This window comes from Capra hircus, chromosome 15, assembly GCF_001704415.2.
Source record: "Capra hircus breed San Clemente chromosome 15, ASM170441v1, whole genome shotgun sequence".
Classification (NCBI taxonomy): Eukaryota; Metazoa; Chordata; class Mammalia; order Artiodactyla; family Bovidae; genus Capra; species Capra hircus.
The window spans coordinates 1,798,769-1,808,552 of record NC_030822.1 but is presented as its reverse complement, the minus strand read 5'-3'; the positions used below and the strand labels follow the sequence as shown (position 1 = coordinate 1,808,552).

Here is a 9,784-nt window from a genome sequence, read left to right as displayed (position 1 = left end):
AGTTCTGTGTATTCTTGACACCTCTTCTTAATCTCTTTTGCTTCTGTTAGGTCCATACAATTTCTGTCCTTTATAGTGCCCAGTTTTGCATGAAATGTTCCCTTGGTATCTCTAATTTTCTTTTGCAGCAACCATGGCTGCCTATCTCTTTGCTTGGAACTTTGTGATTAGAAGCAACAATCAGAAAGCAGGGCACAAGTTCCCAATATCGGGGAGATGAGAGTCCTTTTTGCTACCCTGGCTGCTGCAAGCTGCTCTAGGAACACAAACAGCTGCCTGTAACACCATGAGGGGTGGGGAATGGGTCTCTACGAGCGGGAATCAATCAAAATTTATCATCCGAATCTTCCTCTGAAGGTTGCAAGCCTTCAGAGTCCAGAGTTCCCAAATTTTTACACTAGACAGATTCTGCCTGTGCAGTTGTTGACTAGATAAGCACCCATATTCCCAGTCTTCCTGCATTTTCCCAGAATCCTATCCTCTTTGTCTCCTTCCTATAATAATACATGGGATTTCCTTAGGGTTTAGGATACACAGATAATTCAGGATAACCTCTCAAATTAAAATTCTTAATAATCATTCTAAATAGTCATTTTTCTTGCCATATAAATTAGTATTCACAGATTCCAGTAATTAAGCCTTGGATCTTTAGGCAGGCTATTTTCAGCCTGCCACAATATTACACAGAAACATTTGGTTCTATTTTTGATAATTTTATCTAACCTAAAATAGTTCTTAAATTAAAGAACCATTTAAAATAATAATTAGAAATGGTTCCAAGATGAGAAACATACTGACAGATATGTCGTGTTTATATTTATATGAACATTCAGAATAATTTCAGTCAATTATAACTTATATGCAGTGATTTTCTAATTAAAAATGTTTTTATTTTTTTCTCCATTTTTATTGGACTCTGCCTCTTCTGTTCTTTCGGAAAATTTAGCGTGAACATGTTGATTGTATAAAATGACTCAGTCAACTCATAAAAATTAACTTAATGTGCTATACTTATGAATCTATAGATAAAATGTGCTGGTGAAAAAGCAAATATTTTTATTTAAAATTTATCATTTTATTTTCAATTTAGGACACAACATTTATAAGTTTAATAACACTTATGAAATTCAACAAAAGAAATAAGCAGCATTAAACTTAAATTGATGTTTTAATACTCCAATTAATTACTTGAATTATTTAAATTTAAAAAAAACCAGTCACATTCCATCATATATGGCAAATTTCACACTCCCATATACATGCATCCATGTGAGGCACATACTGGACCTCTGTTCATGGGCTCATTTGTGCCTCTGTCTCACATGTATCTTTAGAGTGGTACATGGTAGAGGACACGCATATAGAATGAGTCATTTAGTCAAAAATCTCCTTGACAAAGTTTTTGACAAGTGGGACACGAGATATGTTGTGCTTCATCTTAGTCATTTGCATTCAGGTTTTATAATTCTGGACATAAATTTTCTTTGAGAAGGATATCCCTTCAGGAATTCAATTCAGTGTGGCCTTTAAATGTCATTTGCGTACTTGGAGAAGACCTGAGAAAAATAAAACAAGGTTGCCATGAATCGTATGACATCAAAAATCACAAACCTAGAGACAATTTTGCCTACGAAAGAACCTTCTTGAAGGCACTCTTGACTTCCTTGTTCCTCAGGCGAGAGACCGCAGAATTGATCTTGGGGTGATCCTGCTGTAGAACACAGAGGCCATGTTGTCATGTCCATTGCATGGCGGGAGCTGGGCTCTAAGTACGTGAAAATGAGTGCCCCCTAGAAGATGGAGACTGCAGGATGGGAGGCACAGGTGGATGAGGCCTTCTGCTACTTGCAGAGGAGTGCATCTTTAGGACAGTGGTAAATATGAATATGTAGGATATGACGATAACCAAGAGAACAAAAAGGATGTTGAAGCTGGCTACATAAACAGGAACCCTCTCCCTTACACGCCTATCAGAACAAGACGGAGCCATGATGGCTGGAATAGCACAGGAAAAGTGGTGGACCACGCTGGGTCTAGAGACAGAGGGACACAGTGCGTTGCCTACATGGGTGGAGGCTTTCAGGAAGCCACAAACATAGCAGCCTATGATTAGGTGTGCACATGCATGGTGTCATGGTGGTGGTATCATGTCGGGGTCTGCACACGGCTGCATAGCGACCATGGGCCACTGAGGCCGAAAGGTAATTTTCCACAGTGGCAAAGGCTGCCAAAAGAACATCTGAGCAGCACAGACATTACAGGGGACGACCTTGTAAGCTGTAAAGAGGGCTTCCTTGATGGCTCAGACAGCAAAGAATCTGCCTGCAGTGCAGACCTGGGTTCAAAATCTGGATTGGAAAGCTCCTCTGGAGAAGGGAATGGTGACCCACTCCAGTATTCTTGCCTGGAGACTCCCATGGACAGAGGAGCCTGGCGGGCGACAGTCCATGGCATTGCAGAGTCGGACATGATGGCAAATTGGGTTGTTTCCATCCTGTTGTCCATTGATATTCTTTGGGAATCATGAGATGTCCCGTAGCAAGTGAAAGTAAGGACAAGAGTGTTAAGCAGAATAAAAATTGCAGTGAAACTGAAATGTTTATATCAGTTCAACTCAGTTCAGTCGCTCAGTCATGTCCGACTCTTTGTGACCCCATGGACTGCAGGACACCAGGCCTCCCTGTCCATCACCAGCTCCCAGAGTTTACTCAAACTATTGTCCATTGAGTCGGTGATGCCATCCAGCCATCTCATCCTCTGTCGTATATACCACATGCTTATATCATTTTAGCTAATACATATTTCAAGATTGTTGATATCTAACTACAAAATTTTATACATTAATTATCTAGATTTAAAAACTATTAAATTGTAAACGTTCCCAAACCAACAGAGACCCTATCTCTCTAGTTTTAAAATTTTGTATATTTGTAAATTGAGATTTGGAAAATTTAATGATTTGTCCAAGATGACATATCTGGGGTGCTCTGTCTCTGCTAACTCAGTTTTCTCTATCCTAGTAAAAGCTTACACTAGTACATTTCTCAACTGCCAAAGCAGCTCTAGACACTTTGCATATATATCCATTCATTGATTCATCTCAGCAATTTCTAGAGGTTGGTTAGTTTTCATTTAAATAGTGAGGAACAAGATGGTTAGTAATTTATTCATAGTTTGTTGTTGTCATTGTTGTTCAGTTTTGCTAAGTTGTGCCCAAGTCCTTGTGACCCCATGGACTGCAGCATGCCAGGCTCCCCTGTCCTTCACTATCTCCCAGAATTTGTTCAGATTCATGCCCATTGAATCTGTGATATTATCTAACCTTCTCATCCTTTCCCACCTCCTTTTTCCTTTTGCACTCAATCTTTCCCAGAGTTAGAGTCGTTTCCAGTAAGTCAACTCTTCACACCAGGTAGTCAAAGTATTGGCGCTTCAACTTCAGCATCAGTCCTTCCAATGAATATTCGGGGTTGATTTCCTTTAGGACTGACTGATTTGATTCATATTTATATAAGTATTGATGGCAAGCCAAGTTTCTGATCCGAATAGAATGATTCCTAAGCAAAATGGTCGTAATTGAATTTAAATCAAATTGTTGTTGTTCAGTCCCTCAGTCATGTCTGACTCTTTGCAACCCCATGGACTGCAGCTCACCTGGTTTCCCTGCCCTTCATCATCTTTCTGAGTTTCCTTAAACCCATGTCCATTGAGTCAGTGATGCCATCCCAACATCTCATCCTCTGTTGTCCCCTTCTCCTCCTGCCTTCAATCTTTCCCAACATCAAGGTCCTTTCCAGTGAGTCAGCTCTTCACATCAGGTGGCCAAAGTATTAACTGTAAATAAGTAAATTTAACTGTATATTAAGTTAAATTTAAATCAAATTAAATTTAACTTAGTTTAAAATGACTCATTCGTTCCATTGGTCCAAATCCAGTGTTTGGAGTTTCATAGTGTAGTTACTGAGACTTATATACATAGTGTATGTGATGGGATAACTGGACCAGCAGGGACTTTTACAACCAGTAGAGGTGATTCTGTGGGGAAAGCATAACATCACATATAGAGCTTGGACTCTGGGATGAGGTGCAGATCAGCCCTACTGTTTGCTACCCAGAAATCATGAATCCTAACGTAAGTTCCCTGAACCTAAAGTTTTCCATTTACAAAATAAAAATAGTAATGAGATCTAACTCAAGATGTTATCGAATAGTTAAATGAGCTACTGCATTAAAAACCAATGAGTAAGCCTGTTTATCATGGCCTGCTCAGTGTCAGCTGTAACATTATTGGGAGAGAATGATGGTTTCCACATTGATTTGGCAAGGTGGGTGCAATATGTGGTGCTTTATGTGTGAGCTGTGAAATCTTGAAGCTTCTTTTTCGATTTGCCTTTTGTTGCACCTTAAAGTCACTGAGATTTTCTATGCCCTCCGGTAAGTTTCACTTTGTTCCTGCTCCACTCATACAACTGCCTGGTTTGGTACTTTTGTGTAGCCAGTTTTCTTTAAAAAAATTATTCCTTGAAATACATATTTTAACTTGTGTTTAAAGAGTCTCCTTTTCTTGCTGCTGCTGCTGCTGCTAAGTCGCTTCAATCGTGTCCGACTCTGTGCGACCCCATAGACGGCAGCCCACCAGGCTCCCCCGTCCCTGGGATTCTCCAGGCAAGAACACTGGAGTGGGTTGCCATTTCCTTCTTCAACGCATGAAAGTGAAAAGTGAAAGTGAAGTCACTCAGTCGTGTCTGACTCTTCGCGACCCCATGGACTGCAGCCCACCAGGCTCCTCCGTCCAAGGGATTTTCCAGGCAAGAGCACTGGAGTGGGGTGCCACTGCCTTCTCTGCTTCTTTTCTTAAACTCATCCTTTTTTCAGTACGATAATCCCATATTTGCATCACAGATGGAAGGTGAATAATTATTTGTGGCTTGCCTTAACCCTGCAGGTCTGTTTTAGCGGCAAACCCCAAGTTGTTAAATATTTCATGTGAATCTGTTCTTGTGTAGGAACAATATTTTAATTCTTTTTATTTGAATCAGAATCCTCTGTACAGACAGCCATCCGATGCTATCTCCTATTCCCTATCAGTTTCCTCCTAAACCTTTGGCAACTTCACTTTACAAGCCTAGCCTGTGAAGGCTTTATGCTTGCCAAACTTAACATACACAATCATGTTATTATACACTATGTTCTGAAACAAATGCTAAGAAAGTAATACATAAAAGTGTGTTTGTGTGCAAGGTAGGTAGCATTATTCTTATTTTACTGTTGGAGAATTGAGGATTTTTGAAGGAATGTGGTGCTTTACAATTACACAGCTGATATGAGGATAATTCAAGATTTAAACCCATTTAAAACCTAATCAAAAGCCTATATTTTTATCCACATCACTGCCAACATGGATAGCTATGCTAGAAATGTTAAAAATAAAATTCTGGGAAAATATTAAAATGAAATTTGGATCTTACTAACTTGCTTTGGTCTCTTCTGTAATTTAAAGAAGGGTCATATAACTCTCCCTTTTTTTTTTTCTTTGCCTCTAATAAAAGGCTCACATATAGTGAACAAGATGAAATTAGTACCTAATCAGAGCATCACCTAGACTATTTTTTTCAATAATCTTTTTAGAGGAACATCATGATAATGTTTCTAAGTATTGCCTAACTTCCTACTGATATTTAATATGCAGCTTCTTAAAACTTCTCAATGTTTAAAAAATTTTTGAAATATCTGTTAACGTATCTGTGCTTAGTAAATCACTGGGTGTAGCTGCCACACTGCTTTTGCATGAATTACAGTTTTCCCTGAAAGTGTGTGATGCAGTAAAGAACCTGCCTGACAGTGCAGAAGACATGAGTTCAATCCCTGGTCGGGAAGGTCCCCTGGAGAAGGGAATGGCAGCCCACTCCAGTATTCTCGCCTGCAAAATCCCATGAACAGAGGAGCCTGGTGGGCTACAGTCCATGAAGTTGCAAAGGATTGGATGCAACTTAGTTACTGAACAACAGCAGTTGAGTATAGAAGCTTACCTGGCTGCTTAAAAACAAGCAGCAGCCAATCCTGAAGAGTTGTCTGGAATAAAGAATTCAGCCATGGAATAATGCATAAATACTGTTAGAGAAGCTCTCTCAAGTGGTGTTCAAAGATTTCAAGGTCTCTAAGTCAGGGAATAATAGTGGAAACTATGTTAATATGGGTTCAAGTTCAGAATTCTCCATGCATTCTTTCTGTGCTCTTGGAGAAATCATTTACCAAAATAAATGTAAAATAAATGTAATAGAATTTGTAAAATAAATGTAATAGAATTTGTAAAATAAATGTAATAGAATTTATAAAATAAATGTAATAAAATTACTTTTCCCCCCAAATCCACAGAATTGTGTTTGTAAATAGCAAATAAAAGAAGTCTATAAAATAACTTGAGGGTTTATAGTTTTAATATAATTAAATTATACAGAATATAAGTAAAGCTTATTATATTTACTCAATCTCATTTTTACCTTGGAGTGTTTCCTCGGCTATGGCTGCAGAGTCGCAGGAAATCCTAACAGCCAGAAGAAGACCTGCATGTACAAACAGCTGTTAACATTTAGATGAATACAGGGTGATCACAGCCTAGGATCACAGTCTGGTTCCTCTAAAGGGAGGTCATCAAGAGTCTGCTGGGTCTCAGAAGCTAATGCATGGGAACCAGGAGTGACTTACAGAGACATGATGCTCTCAAGGGCTGTCTCCATGAGAACATCTACAGTATTCTTCCTACTTTTCCAGGAAGAAGTAATTAGACTATCCGTGGGGACCACATTGGATATTTTGAACACGTTTTTTTTGTTACTTTCTTTTTAGTTTTAATTGGCACATAATTTTCAAACAGTAAGATGTATACTTTTTACTGTATAACTCTAATAATTGGATCAAAGGTAGTCAGGTAACCACTACCACAGTCATCCACTGTAAATTTCCCTGAGTTTCTTTGCAGTTAAGCCAGTCACCAACCCATTGCCCCTCATAACCCGTAATTTTGCCACATAAGTTTTGCCTTTGAGAGTGTGCCCTTCACTAGAATCATGGGATATGCAGTCTTTCTGGCCTCTTCCACTTAGAATAGTTCAGTCTGAGGTCCGCCTATGTTGCTACTTGGTATCTCTAGTAGAATATTTAAATTGCAGAGTAGCATTCCGTAATGTAAATTTTATGCAGTGGTTTTTTCATTGTTGTTTTTTTTCCGCTCCTCATGTGAGGACCTTTGTGTTGTTTCTGATGCTTAGTGATTATAAAGAAAGCTGGCCTAAAGTTTGGCTAAATTTTTGTATGTGTGAACAAGGGCTTTATTTTGGTGAATTCCCTCACTCATGGCTCATACTGTGGCGGAGCTAGGAGAAAATTCTGCGTTCCCCAGAAAACCATCTAGACCCGCCACAGGATGAGCCCTGAGTGAGGGCATCTACTGAGTGATGGTGGCGGGAGGGGAAGACTGTTGGTGGGGGAGGGAGCACCAGCTACAGACAGGAGGACTGTGATATTTTATGATGACATTTTTGACTTAGTTTTGCAGGAGATCAAGAGTTGCCACCACCCTGGGAGGGTCTCAACAAGGATAATATTCACCCTCAAGAGGGTAAAAGTCCTTCAGGGGTGAAAAAATCAGACATTTTAATGGTTTGTGCCTTTCCAAACTCAACCCTGTCAGACAAAACCTTATGTCATCGTGTTTGAATTCATGGGAGATGGTGAGAAGTGAGACTAAAAGCTCTATAAAGGCCCCTTAAGGACATGCCTGGGCAATAACGGACAGAAGAACGAGAAGCCTTGCTCTAATCAGGCTTGAACTTCCCTTCTCAGAGTATGTTCATTGTGTGGCAAAAATTACACTAGAGAGCTAGAGATAATGAGAGGATGTGAATGGATATGAGTCGCACAAGAGTTGGATGGTGTTGGACACAAGCCTTATATTGCCGCCTTCTTCTTTCTAATGACATAGTTCACCTGTGGAACTCTGCGTCTCTTTCCAAGCTCTCTCACTGGCTGACACCCACATGAAACCTATATGCCCAGCATGCTCATGCAGAGCTTCCCTCAGCTTCTGGACTCCACTAGTCTTCTCGTGGAATATGATTCCTGACTTCCTGTGTGGCCACCAGGGAACAGATCATGCAGCTTGCAAGTTCGAGACTGTCAGGCCCCCATGGGATGGACGCTGGCTGATGGGAAGCAAGAGACGAAAAGGAACAGGGCACATAAGTATCCATTTCTCCTCTCGCTGGACCGATCCCAGCTGTCATTTCTCCAGAAGAGTACGTTGATTGAACATATCTAAGGAGACCATGCTCCCTGTGAACAATCTCCCTTGCAACAGTGCCTTTCATCACACTGTGTTACATCTAGCCTAGCCTCTGCTCCCTCTATTGTCCTCCTCCTTAACCCCCTGGGATTTCATCTGCCCAATAAAATATCAAGACTTAAATTCTTCCTTCAGGCTCTAGAAATGAGAAGACCTGTGATGAGATAGTAGTTATCATAGTCCCTCTGGGCTGCTATAACAAAATACCATAAATCGGGTGGCTTATAAACAACAGAAATTTATTGCTTACAGTCCTGGAGGCTAGAAACCCAAGACCAAGACTCAAGCAATTCAGTGTCTGGTGAGAGTCTGCCTCCGGGTTTGTGGACTGCCATTTTCTCATTGCATCGTCACGAAGCGGAAGGGGAAAGGGAGCCTTCTCAGACCTCATTTATAAGGATGCTAATCCCATTCCTGAGGGCTCTGTCCCCGTGACCTCAAGACTAGAGCTCCTAATGCCATCACCTGGGGTCGTGTTTCAGCATATTAATTTAAAGGGGACACAAATGTTCAGAGCATAGCAGTAGTAGGAGAAGGAACTCAAAAACATGCCTCATGGTCAAGTTAAGGAAATAAGGGTTCTGGCTCCACACACATTTTTTTCCTAGTCATGACCAGACAGATAGAATAATTTGCCTTTTTTTCTCCATTACTCAGTTATTTTAAATATTAGTCACAAATATCTATACAGTTAGTCCATAGCTTACACTGATTCCTGTTGAGGAGGAGATGACTGTTCTTGGTTTGGGTGAGAAGTAACTGACCTAGGTTACGAAGCACGTGCAGGGATTAGAAGTAGGAGTCTACTAATTTCGGTTGTCTTTCTGGCTATATGAGCTTCCCTGGTGGCTTAGACGGTAAAGAATCTGCCTGCAATGCGGGAGACCCAGGTTCAATCCCTGGGTCAGGAAGATGCCCTGGAGAAGGGACTGGCAGTTCCCTACTCCAGCATTCTTGCCTGGAGAATCCCATGGATGGAGGAGCCTGGTGGGCTGCATTCCGTGGGGTCGCAAAAAGTCGGACGCAACTCGGCACCTTTCACTCTCACTGTATGCGCAGCCTTCCTCTTCCTGTCTATTTCACGGTCTATATTTCCAGCCTTCCCAGTGTATCTGTGAACGACCGAATATCATTGCAATACGTTTCCTTTCAACATTAAAAACTCAGAGTTTATTTCTTTAGTTTGCAACTACGAGCCCCAAGGGCCAAATCACTGGGTCCCTAGATTCCTGTCCAACACTGACATTCATTCAAGTGGGAAGGAGTTTGTGGCCTACCCCCTTCCACGAGAGATGGCGTCTCTTTGGAGTCATAATGCCTAGTGCAGGAGTTACCGCTGGCTCTTGAGGTGTTTACTGTTTTCCCTGTACTTGGCCCTAGCGAGAAAGCAGAGAAGGAACTCTCAAAATTCTTACCATCGATCTCATTAGGAACATAAGACAT

At 40.8% G+C, this 9,784-nt stretch overlaps 1 pseudogene; it reads right to left on the bottom strand.

Moving 5' to 3' along the window:
* Positions 1,628-9,784, bottom strand: LOC102187150 (annotated as a pseudogene).